The sequence below is a fragment of the Fopius arisanus genome, unplaced genomic scaffold (assembly GCF_000806365.1).
Source record: "Fopius arisanus strain USDA-PBARC FA_bdor unplaced genomic scaffold, ASM80636v1 scaffold00006, whole genome shotgun sequence".
NCBI classification, from domain to species: Eukaryota; Metazoa; Arthropoda; class Insecta; order Hymenoptera; family Braconidae; genus Fopius; species Fopius arisanus.
The window spans coordinates 565,332-582,553 of NW_011887745.1; the positions used below are offsets into that span (position 1 = coordinate 565,332).

At 35.5% G+C, this 17,222-nt stretch overlaps 1 long non-coding RNA gene across 1 annotated transcript; it reads left to right on the forward strand.

Annotated features, from left to right (window-relative positions):
- The first annotated feature begins 11,570 nt into the window (after positions 1 to 11,570).
- LOC105273608 (uncharacterized) lies at positions 11,571 to 12,338 on the forward strand. The gene is made up of 2 exons (XR_892913.1): positions 11,571 to 11,645; positions 12,059 to 12,338. It is a non-coding gene; the product is annotated as an uncharacterized lncRNA (long non-coding RNA).
- The last annotated feature ends 4,884 nt before the right edge of the window (positions 12,339 to 17,222 follow it).

Consider the following 17,222-nt stretch of genomic DNA (forward strand, 5'->3'; position numbering starts at 1 on the left):
ATTCCTACGGAATCAGTATTTTTTGTTGCTTCGTCTTGACAGTTGGGAATTGAATCTTTAGACTTTTTGAAATAAAAAAATTTTTGCCTTAGACTTTTAAAGGGAATTATTTACCTTTTTATTAACTTTTTTCGTTATAGTAATCGCCAATTTGCGATTTGACGTTTGTATTTTATTTTGTTGTCATTTTTTTATCGGAGTAAATTCTCTGGGATTTTCCAAAAATTCTGGTAGATATGCCCTTGTCCTATTATCCGGGTGCAAAAATATCCATTACAGAAATCACCGCCCAGAAGAAACAGACACCTAGTCCTTCCCAATTTTAAGCTATTCTCTTCCTCTTCTTTTCATCTCCCGAAAAACTGAGAAAGCTGAGAATTATAATTGACCTGTGGGTACCGTGACTGGTCAGTTAATTTGAACCTTTTCGCACACGGGCAAAACTTTTGACCCTGGACAATGGGGAATCACACCCAAGGTGGCCCACTCTCTTCTCCTCGTGTTTTCAAAGGAATCTCGAGAAGAACGGATGAAGGAATGAAAGACCCGGTCACGCTTTATCCTCGAGAAAATCCAATGGATTTCATTTCATCAAAGGAACGCATCGCGACAACAATAGCGAGATCAATTCAATATTTGCTCAACTTTTCTCTGAATCTTCACAGGCAACCGGCAGAGGTACCTCTTTAAATACCGTGCAAAAATAATGTTACTCCCTTAAACATCTGAGAAATATATACTGTGAAAATTTCTTGAAATTCCAGTCACAAGTTCACTTCAATTTTCAATTGTATAAGTGTGAATTCAATTTCATTTTAAGATCGACTAAATTCATCATTTAACAATTCAAAATTTTAAAAACCCAAAAAAATATAATAATTGGATTTTTTATGATAAGGGATAATTGATTCTTTAATGACAGCTCAAATTTTTGTGCTCATTGTGAAAATTCCATGTCAAATACAATTGCATTATTTGAAATATTTACCTGAAAATTCAGGTAAATTATTGCACGAATTTTAATGTTTTTCAATGTTGCGTGTCGAAATTAGAATTGCCTCAACAATAATCCCGCATCAAAGTGAATTCTCCAACAAGTTTTCATTGATTCCTCTCCCCAGAATCACTCACAACATAAAATATTGAATTTCAATTATTTACGGTCAATTACAACCGAACAATAAATAAACGAACGTTTCTCCATATTTTTCTATAAACCCGTCGTGTTTACGATGTTTTCATAAATAATTATGTGGTATTCTCTCCAGTGATATTTTGATGAACAATATATTATAAAAATATTTTTAATATACGACAGGTAGAGGTGATGCGTCCCGGAGAAAACACTGGAGTTTGAGAAGATAAAAAAAGATAATGGGAGGAGAGAATCGTTGATGCAGGTTTTTCCGAGTTGTAAAAAGTGACTAATCTCTTTCCTCCTCGAGGATCCTAATAGCATGGCGCACGTTAACCCCATTCTGCCCCCCACAATAAATCATATTTTTCTGTGCACATATTTTTATCGGTTCAGTACAGAAGCACATGTATAACAGTTAAACACTATTACACTTTCTCTCGCGCTATTAGTTGAAAAAATAAAAACAAATTCCCCAACGGAATGAGCGAATTAGAGCCAAACGCTTGAAATACACCCGACGTCATAACAAATATATATTTGTTGGCAAAAATAATAACAATTATTATAATTGAATGTTAAATAAAGTAGTTGCCTGGGGAATGGGAGATTATGCATGCGTTCGCATGGAAATAATCGGTTACGCTTTCCCATCATCGCGAAACTGAAGTCCTAATCAAATCACTGACTATTATAATAATGATCGAACAGGAGTAAAAGTTTATTTTACCATTCCACATAGTTACTGGTCTATTTTTCTTCACTCGACCTTTCTCTTTTTTTCTCCCGTCTTCTTTTCCTTTTTTTTTCCAGGCTTTTTTTTCAAATGGTCGGCTACTTTGATCCTAGCGCGGTATAACACGCATTCTTCCTCATCAATTAACATTTATGAGCCACTGGATTTATTTGGACTTTTATATCATGTTTATGTATACAGAACACCCGTGTGCGTGATGATCCTCTCATCTGCATCCCGCACTCTTCGAAAATATATACTTGTTCTGGACCCTTCCTTCTTCGTTGCCGTCAGCTTTTTCATTTCTCATTTTGGATTGTCCCGGATCTCGTGATGGAGTACCTTTTATTCAATTCCATTTTTACCACGTCGTACCTTGTGCATCATTTGATTCAATACTATAAATAATATATTCCAAATTATAACTGTTCACTATTTTTTCACTCGATGTCTATTAATTTTATAATTCATTTAGGTAATCGAATCAATCAATCAATTCATTGAAAATCTATCAGCCTATTGGGTGGTCATTAAAATTTATCTAATAATTATATTATATATTATAATTATCCATTAGAACGTAACGTGACGTAACAACAGAAAAATAAATAACAGAAGATGTCACGGAATAAATTTAAATCTACGTTAATTATATCAATTTATTATCATGTTGATTTTAATATAATAATATGTACATACGTATATTTAATATTTTTCCGTAATTTTTTATTCCGTCTTTTATGATTCGATTGTTTATGAATATCGTTGGATGTAAGATGATAAATAATATTCGGGGAAGAACAATTAATAGAAAAAAGAAAGAGTAAAATATTTTCATGGTAATATCGGCATTGATTTGAGCTTCCATATATAAATATGGACTGGCAGACTCATGTAATCGGAGTCTGAAAGAGACTCTGATGTTTTAGGTTGTTTGACTTAGCGGCCAGTGTGCGCTCTGTAATTATCTCGCCTGGTCTTGTAACTGCCTGCCCAGCTGCATTACTATCTCAGACCAAGAGCCGCCGAACGATAATCCACTGACGAAAAAAAAGGGGGGAAAAAAATGGGGAAAATAAATATGAAATTAAGAAAAGAAGAGAAATAAAGAAACGGAGGAACGAAAAAATGTGAATCTCGTGATGGTCAGGTTAAAAATACCACAACCGTGGGCTAAAGAGAGAGGGGAAATATCACCGGGGGCTACTTGGAAGCAGTCATTCCGACGAATTCCTTGGAGTCATCAGTTCAGTCGATGGTAGACACAAAGCCCGGGATTTTTCAACAATAGGCAATTGTTGGCTTTTCATTACACATCGTTCAACCTTTCGGCGGTTACTCAAACGAGAATTTATTGGCTTGAAGGAAATTAATTGATGATTGAATTTTTTTAATTAGATCAATGGAGTGTTTTTACTGCCTCATTTCGTAAAACAAAACCATTTTGGGTGGATTTTAAGTTAAGAGGACAGGTGGTTTTTAGGGGTGAATGATGAAATTTTGGGGATTTTTTCGAAATTGATGAAGGTGCTGAATGTGTGGAAAAATATAACTGTGAGAATATAAATTTTTTCTATTTTCATGAAGAATACCAAAAATTTGGGGAACAACTGCAATTCTTTGGACAATTTTTATTCAGATTTAGTTGCAATAATTCTTCAATTAGCATGCGATAACTATGAAATTTTTATAAAACTTCTCTAAATAATAATAAAAATTGAAATCTCACTACGTTTCACAGTTTTCCAAAACGTCAGGGAAAATTTTGGTAAATTTTTTCGTCTCTTCAGGTACACTGAGAGAAATATTCAATAAAAATTACGTGTATTTTCCGTAATTCTGGAGCGAAATGTGGTTATCGGAAATTTTATGGAACTGTCACGTAATTTTTATCTAAAGTCACGAAATTTTTCCGCGGTGTCCCGTAATTTTTATCTGAATTATCGGTGAAAAATAACGATACCGTCACTTAAATTTTTCGAATCAACTCCGTAATCGGTAAGTGACCTGAAAATTCCGTAATTTTTACTAAATATTTCTCTCCGTGTAGGGTAGGTTAATTTCATGTGGAAATTCTCCCGTTGTGAGAGAAGTGAGAAACTTCTGAACCGTAATTGTGACCAAGTTAGAGATAGATCCTCAACCCTTTATCGATTGTAAAAAATATTATTCAAGTGAAGTGTGGGTCTGCAGAAAGCCGTAACAGGTGCAACGGGTTACAAAGTGTCTTGACTACCTGTGCATACATATGCTTCATGCATAATGCTACATGACGTAAATATATTACGCGTGGGAAGACTTCAGGTCAACTCAGCACGCCGTTCGCCCTGGAAGGGTATGAGGTTAACTGAGAGTAGAAATAAAAAATGACTTTCTGCAAAATAAATGAAATAGCTACAAAAGAACTTGACAACCCATCAATTCAGTTTATTAATTAAAATCCATTTTTATCGCATTCCAATAAATTCCTGCACTGTCAAAAACTTTTCCACATTTTGATAAATTCTTGAATAAATTTTTGATAAATTGAAAAACAAAATGGAACTCTTGGAAATTACCATAATTGCACGTTTTTCCATTGAATGCTGAAATGTTTGCTAATCATTAATTTTAAACTCTTATTTATTATTAATTTCATTAATTATCAGTTATTCATTTTAGCTGACCTTCTCCAAATATGAATAAATTTCAGACATAATTTATAAGTTTTTTTTAATGTTCATTGTTCAAAAATTGAGATAATTGAACTCGACCGCCACCCCTTCCCTTCAAAAATATGGAAAAAAGGATTTATTATTATTTATATCTTATATAAATTATTATTTACATAAGGATAATCTCCCTAAAAACCAAAAAAAAATCAATTGCCACAGGCGGCAAAAGCAACATCGACTCACACATCGATTCAAAAATATTCCAATCGATTACGATTACCGATACACGTGCAAACCACAAATAATTCAGTGCAGATTGGATCGAAAATTCCCGGTACATTATCCAGCGCGTAATCTCAATTTTCCACCGATCAAAAATCGATTCTCGATGCCTAAAGTTGTCCGTCCAATTTGTCACCGCAGTGAGAATGATTTTCTCGAGAAGACGATGTAGTTGCCTCTTTATCCGTCAAGAAGGAGTGAATCACAGGTCGATCCACACGTACATCGGCAGATACACGATGGGATATCTCAAGAGGGAGCACCAGAGGAAAAGAATATGGAGGATAGAGGATCAGAGGTGGCGGCGGCTGCTGAGGCTAATCACAGGCAGTCGAGAGCTCCCCGCCAATTAATACCACCGCCGGGCAACACCTCGACTCGAAAAATTTCCCCCTCACCCAATACATAGCCAATAATACATACAAACACATACAGACATACCCTCTTCTTGTTCTTCTTGTTCTTCTCGTTCTTCTCGTCCTTCTCTTCCTCTCGTTCCTCTTATTCTTCGACCGCACACTATCTTACAATCGATGGCAGACAATATATTCATAAAAATTGAGGAGAGACGGAAATGAGACACATTTGATCGACAGGTGTTTCCACACCGGTAAAAAGTATTCGCGATTGTAGAATATCGGTCTTAAAATTAAGTGCGTCATTATATCGTATTAATGAGGAGTATGGTAATGATTATTGTGCAATTGTTGTAATTATTGGGAATTCTCGTATTTGTGTGGAAGGGAGAGGAAAGGGAATTTTTGGAAAATCAAGGGAGGGGAATGAAGGGGAAATGGAATAGTAATGGTAGATGGGGAGAGAAAAAAAAAAGTTGTGAATTGCGTGGAAATTTGGTTTTGTGACGGGAGAAATTACGTCTGACTTAAAAGGATGCAAACCGCGAGGTCGGCGTTATTAACGTTAATTTTATCACTTGATTCGGGTCGAAGTCGACTTGATTCAGATCTAATATTGGGCCCGATTCTTCAATCGATTCAAGCTAATTTATTTTACTAGCTGGTTTAATCCAATTTAGCGAAAGTCAAATAATTCAATATGAATCAATACTTTTTTGAAATGCGATATAAAATTGATTTTGAGAACAACTCCATAAATAATAAATGTAATTGAATATTGAATTGTTGGGGATGCATTAAAGATGATTAGAAACATGAGCTCATCATGTGTACGATGAGATTACATATGTACACTCGAACTCATCTCATTATGGTTTATGTTGTATTATGGTTCTTCCATTTTCTTTCATTCCACATTTTCTGCCCATTTGGCAGCTAGAAGCACTCGCACCACAGCACGTCTAATTGTTCTCCCAAGGGAATTCTCCACCAACATTACATATATACCTATATATATATCCAACAATTTACTGATTCTTATTCTCTCCCACAGTTTATTCCACAGGGATATCTATTAGCAGCCTCACACTCATTCCACCAGAAAAACAATCCATCTGTTTATTTAGAATACATATTAAAATACATCCTAGACAATTATCTACTTCACGTTTACTAAAATAGTTACATGACTCAGTGCACGATGCACGGACAACAATTTTTAGCAATTTTTAGTGTTGAGAAATCTAGCGAATTGTCTCGCGGATGTTTTAACTCCCGAGTTTGTCGTAAAAATGAGAATTCCCATTTCGTTAAAATCCCACAAAAACGTTGGAATTTCAACCAAAAAATTGTAATTATCGGACGAATAGAATTTGTGACCAATCATTATCCAACAATAACTCAAATAATAACAAGTGGCTTAATAGATTCAAATTCTCCTCTCGTTTTCTCAGAGAAAAATTCCAAGATGCAACTGGCCATAAATATATTGAACTCATTTGTAAATGTTTTAAAGAATGTCAAGTGAAAGTGTAAGCTGAATTGTACTAGAGTGGGATAATAACAACAATAATGAGTAAAGAAATAAACGTTCATTTAACAAATTGCATAAAGTGCATGGCGATAGTGTGAATAACCCAACACAGTCCTTATCACTTTATAATAATCAAAAATAATAATATGGTAATTACGTCATCATTATTACTATTACTAAAATCAGTCTATTATAATAATTATCGAAAATTATTATATTCTGTGGAAATATTAAGATAATTCACACAAAAACAACAATTCTGCAAATCACTTAGAGTAAATTTTCAAATAAAATTACCTTCGAAAATTTATCATTCTCATTGCAATTTTTTAAAATCACCAAGTGAATTTGTAAAAAACTGTAATTTTTAATTACGACGCGTTAGGGTGAATTATGGCAAAATTTTTTGGATTGGGAGAACTTTCTCGTTTTCACCTTTGAATATTTTTGAATACAACTGACAATGTCTTGTTATTTTTTTTATAGAAAAAGGCTGTGATGATATGTTTAAAAAAGCGAGGCAAAATGGGGTAGGCGGAAAAAATATCCCCGGAAAAAATAGCCCACACACCCAAAACGTGTTAAAACCCACCCAATTTGATAGACCATAGGAAAATTAGAGCCCCTGGAGAAATAGACAACGAAAAAAATAATTAAATTAAAAAATAATTGAATTGAGCGAGTTTTAACACGTTTTGAATGTTATTTATTTATATATATATAATATTATATATATATAAATATTTTTTCCCTGGGATATTTTTTCCGGGATTCGCAAAATGGACTCGATGCGAGACCACACGGAGAGAAATATTTAGTAAAAATTACGGAATTTTCAGTTCACTTATCGATTACGGAATTGATTCGAAAAATTTAAATGACGGTATCGTTATTTTTCACTGATAATTCAGATAAAAATTACGGAACACCGCGGAAAAATTCCCTGACTTTAAATAAAAATTACGTGACAGTTCCGTAAAATTTCCGACAACCACACTTCGCTCCAGAATTACGGAAAATACACGTAATTTTTATTGAATATTTCTCTCAGTGTAAAGGGCCGAATGCATTCCTTTTGGGAACACCTGCATACAAGCATGCACTTCTCCGTCGGTAGCTTTTAAAGAAGGGTATATTATCCTTCATTGTGCGTTTATGAGCCAAGCATATATCTACTCTCGTTTCGATTCACCGTTCAAAGAACTTCCTGTTGTGTAAACATCAGTTGAACCTCCATGTATTTATTGGACCTTATCGCATCGCAATTGTCATGGAGGAGGGATAAACATTGTCAGTCCATATTTTCACTACTCCTTGTAACTACTTTGATCATTACCCTGTCTATTCTCTTTTGTGAAACGTGGAAAATCACTTTGAGATATTTTTAAAGCAATAAAATTTTATGACTGACTTCTGGAAAAATTCAATGCTCAAGCAATTTTACTTCATTCCCTCAAAAATTAATGCTCATCTCATCTCTCTGGACCAAAATGTACAAAAAAATTTACAAATAAATTTCTACTGATCTCCACAAATTAACAATTGTTCCGTAGTCCCCACTACAATTAATTCCCGGTTTAACATTCCTTACGCTATTAATAAAAATTATAAATAATGTATTTATTAATACAGTAATTAAATAATATTTATATAAATAATATTTATATAATAATATTTAAAGGATTGGGGAGAATTGAGTGAATTCGGGTGTTTAAAATCATGTTAGGGTGTGGAAATGGGATATTGCTAGAAATTCTGGGAGAGCATTGTCAAAATGAGTGAAAAGGTCGTGCAACCATCAGGCCATATCGACAATGCCATTCGACCCCCAAACATGCTACACATGTACACCCATACACTTCCCCTTCCACTCCCAATTTATCTCGAGAAACCGGTGCAATTGCCATTACCCCGACATACCCTGAGTCTCCTCACCCCCGAATTTATCAAGTCCAAGTCCCCACGCCCCTACTTATACAAAAGCCCGGGGAACAAAAATAAAGAAAGTAGCATGAAAGCGCGGTTGCCCGAAGAATGATAAAGTATGATTTTTATTGAGTCTCTAGACCCCAACTGTGTCTCCCTGAATGCCAATTACCTTACACGGAGAGAAATATTTAGTAAAAATTACGGAACTTTCAGTTCACTTACCGATTACGGAGTTGATTCGAAAAATTTAAGTGACGGTATAGTTATTTTTCACCGATAATTCAGATAAAAATTACGGAACACCGCGGAAAAATTCCCTGACTTTAGATAAAAATTACGTGACAGTTCCGTAAAATTTCCGACAACCACATTTCGCTCCAGAATTACGGAAAATACACGTAATTTTTATTGAATATTTCTTTCAGTGTACGTTTACCATTACTTATCCTCCGAGACTCTGAGACGATACGGAAAATTGGGAATCGGATTTTGCGAAAGGAAAATTTTAATTTATCCTCCAAGGACCACATATCGTTTTGTAATGAATTTAAATCGAGTCGAAAAATCAATTAGAGTCAAAACAAAAAACACAAAAAATAAATAAACATTTAATGAACGTGGAGAGGTCAATCTCTCCAAGTGAAACTTGATTCATCCAATCCTCCATTTCAACTCTTCCGATTGCAGCAACCAGAAAATTTGAAAAGATTCTCAAAAGCCCGATGAAAACATAATTATAAAGCGTATAATGAAATTTACAGTAATAACCGATAAAAAATGTCCTTCACCTCAGGTTTTCCTCCGTGAATTTGCCCTGACCCGTAGAAACGTGAAAAAAGGATTCGATACATTGCGATAATGCGATTGCTCACGTGTGCAACTGCACCGAGGTACCCATGAAGAATCAACTGGAAATCGATGTTGGATAAATCGATAGGATCAGGATTTGTGTTCTCCAGCCCTGATAGGGTCTTAGAATCAGATTCCCGAGGCGATATAATGCCATCAGACGTTGGCCGTGGAAGGAGGGCCCGAACAAGCACCGGCAATTGGTGTGGGTGCGCGGGTTACAAAAAATAAATAAAATTGTATGAAACAATGTGAGATGTGAGTATGCGTGTGTGTATTGTTACTTGTTTCCTGTATCGGTTTGAAGGTGTTTTTGGGGCGTGGCGAGGCTGGCATGATTACCACTGAGGATCGGTCAGCCGCGGTGAGAGTTCAAAGCATCAAAGAGGGTGACCGCGTGTGCGGCTCCACCAGCCGAGAAATTGCCCAGAATTCATCCTCCAATCGCGTATTTTCTGGGGGGGAGGTAGTTTATATATAACAAGTATGATGCGCCTTGTTAGGAGCCCCGAGATCATATCCCGACTTGAGTTTTCTCGTATTGGATGCTAATATCCTTTCGTAAATGATTTAACCGGGTTTATGTCTGACCGGTCATCATCAGTCGGGGAGGCATCGGTGATCGGTGAATTTTGTAAATTACGAGCGCGAGACCTGATACTTTTCACCTTTATTCGTGTTAAAATATCTTGACGAGTATTGGGCACGTTCTTAGAGTTATTCACTCCATCGACAGGTGAAACATTCATAAAACCATTTCAATAAACTGCAGGGGGATAATGCACCAACTTCAGAATTTTCTGTTTTCGAGGAGTTATGGGTTGGTGGAGGTTATTGCCGAGGGAGGAGAGGAGAAATCAGTCAGGTTCATATTATTTTTTATTGTTTTTTTTTTTTGGAAGTTCATTTTTTTGGGGCGCGGTTTTGGGCGAATTTTTAGGGGATTGGGGAATTGAGCTGATGGGAATTCTACTGGATATTTGGTCATCAAGATTACCGATTTTTCTTGAGCAATTATTTCGTTTTAGGTAATGATTTTTTGGTTCTTGGTTTGGTGGGAAGAATTTTTGAAAAAGGATGATGGTTTGAAGATTTGGGATTTGGAGTGTCACCCGATTTATTTAATATTTATAACAATTTTACTTGAGTTCTGATAATCTCAAATTAATATTTTGAATTTTCAAATCACCCAGGTAAAAAAAAAATTGTAATCGGAATATTTTTTCCAAATTTTCAAAAACTTTCTGGAGAACTTTTCAGAATTTTTTTTTTATGAAACAAACAAAAAACAAAAATCGGAAAACAGAACAATTTTATTTTTTAGAAAGATTTTGACAAATTTTTCAAAAATTTGGAAAAAATATTCCGATTACAATTTATAATAATATTATAATATTATTAATATTTATTAATAATAGAGGCCATACCATATACCTAATCGAAGTATACATATATACTCACTTATTGAAGTACATACACTGAGAGAAATATTCAATAAAAATTACGTGGATTTTCCGTAATTCTGGAGCGAAATGCGGTTGTCGGAAATTTTACGGAACTGTCACGTAATTTTTATCGAAAGTCACGGAATTTTTCCGCGGTGTTCCGTAATTTTTATCTGAATTATCAGTGAAAAATAACGATACCGTCACTTAAATTTTTCGAGTCAACTCCGTAATCGGTAAGTGAACTGAAAGTTCCGTAATTTTTACTAAATATTTCTCTCCGTGCAGGCAGTCTCAATTGAAAATGTTAAATCTCAAAATAAACCGGAATTTTCCACAACGTACATAGAGCAGATGCATAAATAATTTGAGAAGTTTGAGTTCTCTGCTCCAAAGTGATGATAAAAAAAAAAAAAGTCCACCGAGTTTTCTCCATCTTTTCTGGTCGTTCCCTTGGTGTTAGTTTTACGTATTATTACGACTTTCACTTCCGTCTTTGGTATTGATATGGATCCCATTACGATCATTACTCCTCTACATTCTAAACATATATTTATAGATGGAGAAGTTATAGTTTATCTGTACTGTTAGAAAGCAAACTTTCCGCGGCTATAAAGGTTGAGATATTTTAAAGTCCATATGCACTCGGTGTTTAGAGAGTTGCAGCACTGGATACGACAAGGTGCAATTAAGGGTTTAGATAACATCATCCCGGGTTAACCGAGGTACATACGTTTTCTAATCACCGTGGCTTATCTCACAATTAGTATAGGGTTTAGTCCAACGCACCCCATCAGATGAACACGAGTAATCCCTCGGATCTCACTATATAGTGACAACTTGTCATCTTTTTATCTTTTTTAATGATTTTTTACATTTTTTACTGCCCCACAGGTCGTGAAAGCAGCGACACGCAATTGTTATTTATAGTTACACATAAACGTGTCCCCAAAAAATATTTTTCAATTGAAAAATCATTTTTTTGGTAATTGAAAATAATTGAAAATAGTTGAAATTAATTCATGAGGATATTTTGTGTGAATTGTATTTTTATTGAATATTAGGAAAAATTGGTGTAGAAATTGGAATAATTTTTGAGATTATTGTTTAAATTAATTCTTTTTTATTCTTTTTTTAGTTGTTAGAAATCATCACGTATGAACAATCTCCTATTGGAACTCTCGATCCTAACAGTCCGCCGAGTTTTCACTGGACTATAAACTACGTAATAGCACTTAGAAGCAACAACAAAGTTCTCAATTTAACAACCAGCAGTTTCTCTGAATAAGGAACATTATTGTCTACTTCTGGTCCAATTACGTCGGATTTATTTCATTTTCTGAGGTTGAGAATTGTTTTCCTCCTCGAGAGAATAAATAATCTCGAGTGTAAATTAATAAATCCTTAGTGAAGTCTCATTAACCAATTAATTAACATTCATCAACATCACATTTTCATTATTTAAAATTGCAAGATCACTTGGAGGCACTGCAGACTGATAAAAAAAATCAGCAGATTGGGGTGCAATAAATGGAACGAAAAATCGTCCAATAAATGAAACCAAAAAAACACCAATAAATGAAGCAAAAATTCGAAAAAAAAAAATGTAGCTCATGACACCCGAACCACCAGAAGTAAGACGAGTGATTGAATGATGGGGCTGGACTTGAAAGAAGTTTGATGGCTTTTGTTCCCCGGAATTTCGTTGCAGCAAAAAGGGAGCGATTAAAAATGAATGAAAATGAAAAAAAAGAGATGAAATTGAGGGTGGAAGGGGTAATTAAAATTGACTCCTCTCGGACGAATCGGGCTGCGGATTTCTCTCTCGTTCATCCAGCCCCAATTAATAACGACGCTTCGGTTCACCCGAGAGGGCCATTCTTTAAGGCAGATTTATGATATCGAAGTTGGCGGCACAGCATTTAACCGCCGCTCCGAGTTTTGGTTATAATACAAGCGCGCCCGTTCGTGTGTATATGATAAGTGGGTGGGGGGTAATAAAGGAGAAGTACCGAAAAAAAAGAGGGGGGAGAGGGGGGGAGTGATGGACGGTGGTCGATCAGGGCTGTCAAAATAATGAGCACCACATAAGTAATGAGGCTTGTTACATGCGACAGAGGACGCAGCCACCGAGAGGAATATCTCTACCGGAGTTCACCGTTAAATGTACGTACTTGAATCAAGTATACTTTATTAAGTCAAGTATATATACACGGATACATGTTATATTTCGAGGAGAAAATTAATGAATTAATGAATTAATTGGATTATTTATCAATAAAGTTTATTAAAATCAATCGATTTTTTTTTAGATATTTATTTTAGATTTTTATATTGTATATTGGGTGGGTTATATAGGTACAGAGATTTTTTCTTGTTTTTATAAACAATTAATAATATTAGATATTTGAAATTGGAATGTTTAGTTTTCACAGATTAGTGCTAGAATTTTTCCGAAGAATTTTTATAATCTTGTGATTTCGGAGTTGCAGGTGTAATGATGTTGATAGGCGGCAGGTGTTCAGTAAATGAAACATCCGTCATTCGCTTTAATTATTGAAATAATTACGGTAATTAAGGATAGTATTTATTTTGAAAACCGTGAAACGTTGGGTGAGAAATAAAATCGAGAAATAATTAGCAAGCCCTTGGGGTGAGAATTGATAAATTCTGATCAATTGGAATTCAAATATTTTCATCGGTCGTGTGTCGAATTTTTATCGTCACGGATGATGGGAAGATCGTAGGGGAGTGAGCCTCACATTTTGACGAGCTCGTGTACATTATTGTAAATACATGAGCTATATGAGGGGTAGATGTAACCTCCACTCTATTATATCCACATTACAAGCGTTATTTTTATTTGTACCGAGTGGGACAACGTGTGACATTGTGTTTACGGTGAATAATTTCCCCCTCAGCACCCTTGTTTTCATCTGGATATAAAATATGACAGCACGATGCAACTGCGGCTAGGGGAATAATAGTCATTCTTCTTGACTTCTGTGAGCTGTATACATGGATGACCGGAACAAATTCAGACTGAATCGACCCGTGTTATTTAAAATAAATTACCTCTACTGTACAATCGATTGCAAATGTCACATAACGTGAAGAATGAGCGTGAGTAAAACGAATCTTCCATTGTTCGCACGGGGAGTCTTTCACAGGGAAAAAAAAGAAACGAGAAATAACACGAGATGGAAAATATTATCTCTGACGAAAAATATTCTCACTGGTACTGCAATTTGCTATTTCTATCTGCAGGCGCTCTAAATTTTAATAACTGACCCACCGAGTGCTTTTAAGAATTTCTGTCTTCTAAATTCTCAAACAAAAATCTTCTTCAGAAGTTTCAATTCCTGGGTCGTAATTCTTCGAGTCCGATATTTAGGGTTTTGTAATTTGAATGCCCAGGTAAAAAAAAAGTAATCGTAATATTTTTTCGAAATTTTCAAAAAATTTCGGGAATTCTCTTTCCACGAATGAATAAAAAATGGGTAAAATTTCCTGTTCAGTGCACATCCCCATCCCCAAAGTCCAATAAAATGCAAACCCACATGGAGAACATAAAAAAAATAAATTAAAATAGGGGTATGTCCCCCTGGGCCGATGGTTGGACCGCGCAATGACGCGTTAATTGAATATCACGTATATGGTAGCCCGCTGGAGAAATGAAAAGGAAAAGAGGGACATCCCAGTCGTACAAAACACATGAAACTGGTGGAGTGCGGTGGGAGGGAGATAGGGAGGAACTTAAAATGGTGAGAGAAGTGAAGGAGGTTTGCTAACCGCGACGGAAAGCCACGGCTTACACAAAGGGTGCATTAGCTGAGGCCATAAAAGTAAAATAGCCATGCCCATTCCTCTGTATAACTCTTGGGGCGCGCGCTAGTATGGCCAATCCCTTCTTCCTCATCCTGGCATTTGTGTTACTCTTCGTCGAGTGAGCGTGTCTTTATAGTTTCGACTGGTCAAGAAACATGAGCAATAAAAAAAAATAAAAATCCAATGGAAAATAACAAAGACCGGGGGAAAAGCAATTTTCATTTATTTATTTATTTTATTTACTTTATTTACTTCATTTATTTTATTTATTCATTTACTTTATTTATTTCATTTATTTTATATATTTTATTTACTTTATTTATTTTATTTCATTTATTTTTTATTGCATTTTTCTTTCCCCTAACCCCCCCAAACCCCCTCACCCCTACCAGTGGGCTGAAGACTACTTAACGCCTGTGTCCAATCACCCGCTGTTGATATGCATCTTCAATAATAAAAAATAATAATAATTGTAATGATGAGCAATAAAAGGCGAGGGAGAGTGAGCTCTTGCGGCCATTACGGGATGAAGAATCACCGCCATTTTGTTGGCGAATACATCGCCCGGAACGCTAAATTCCCCTCGGGCCACACGCACACTAGTGCAAACACGTGTTACTGAGTGCTCACTCTCGGGGCAAACAGGCGACTTTTTATTTTTATTATTTTCTTGGTGAACGTTAAAATCATTTGCTGGCATTCTTGCGGCTGTGGCCGAGGGGAATGCTCTATACGCAGGGATGATTTTTTATTTTTATTTTTTATGGGAGGCGTAATTATTGGGAATTGATTAAAATTTTGGGTGTGAGTTATGGAGACTTACGAGGCGTTATTCAAGGTCGAAATTTCACGGAATTTTCGGGGAGGATTTGGGGAGGGTAGGGAATTTGGGGTTTAGATGTCTGGAAAGGGGATGGAACGCAAATTTTTTGGGAGTTCAAATGTTAATTAAGATGATTCGGCACATAATGAATAAATAAATAAATAAATAAATAGATAAATAAATAAATAAATAAATAAATAAATAGATAAATAAATAAATAAATAAATAAATAGATAAATAAATAAATAAATAAATAAATGAATAAATATTTTGAATAGAACACGGCAAAATAATTAAATCATAAATTCTGGATTTTGAGACAAAAAAATATTTTTTTTTAATGCATGTGATATATTTTCACCGAATTAATTAGTCCATGTGGAATGTTGATTACTACATGCTTCCTTATTATTCTATTACTTCCGGTAAACCACAGATGCACTCAGCAATCGGAGATGATTGTATGGCATGCATTTGGCACGATTTATTGTTAGGGTTAAGTAGACACGAGTCATTTATCGTGTGGGATATATTTCATTTCGTGCGAGGGGCTTTGAGGATGATGATCACTCGTTAATCCTTGAATGTTAAGGATGATATAATTTTTTCCAGCCCTTCGATATTCTAGGGAGTTCAACGCTCACCTGCTCCGCAATAATTCGTGATCGCTCATTAATCAGATATCCAATTGAAATACATTTTCATCAAACTCCACTCACAAATATACATTATTTCCGGACTGTTCCACAATTCTCACAATTTTTTAACTTCACAATTATGAATTAACAACTAAAGAATTGCCGCAATATTAAATAAATTACAAGACTATTAAACAACTAAATTAACGAATTTCTCAATGAAGAATTCTCCAAAAATTTCGAGTGCAATTATTCCATAATTTTATCCCAGAAATTCAGGTAAAATCACCAAAAAACTGAAAAAATTCTGTAAAAATTCCCTAACGTGTCCCTCCACCCCCTCCCTCACCCCCTCGTAATTTCCGAAGACATACCCAATTCAATTATTAATTTCTCATTGCGCCCGTTATTAATTTGAGAGACTCAAGGTGATTTTACCGTATAATAAAAATTCTCGTCTTACCCGCGCCGGTGGGCGCGAGGGAGAAGGGGTGAGAGGGTGAGGGGGTGAGAGGGTGAGGGGGTGAGAGGGTGAGGGGTTTAAGGGGGTGAATGGGGGAATTTTTTTAATTCAGCGATAGTGGCGTAGGGATTGTTAATAATTCTCGACGAGTCGGACTAAGAGCGTAAGCTTGTCATGGCGAAGAGCCGTGAAGAGGTGGTAGGCTGTTCTCTCACCCTCTACCCCCGACGGGGTCGGGGCCCTCCAGAGTGCGGTGTTTGCAGAATTCATTGAATCATTGCCGCTGCTGGGGCGGCACGCGCCATCCAAAGGGCAATTTTTCAATTGTTACTCCTTCATACACCCGAACAAGTGAATAATGGGAAAATATTGTACGTAGGGATATTTTTATTACTCGATGCCACGATTGCGCACTGCCTGGAGCTCAAGTAGTAATTCACCTTTGCGATCAGACACACGCACTTACGTATATTTATACTCAGTGTGTTGATTATTTAATTATGTAGCTGTATATATTGTCAACGGGATATCGATTAATAATTTGTTTTAT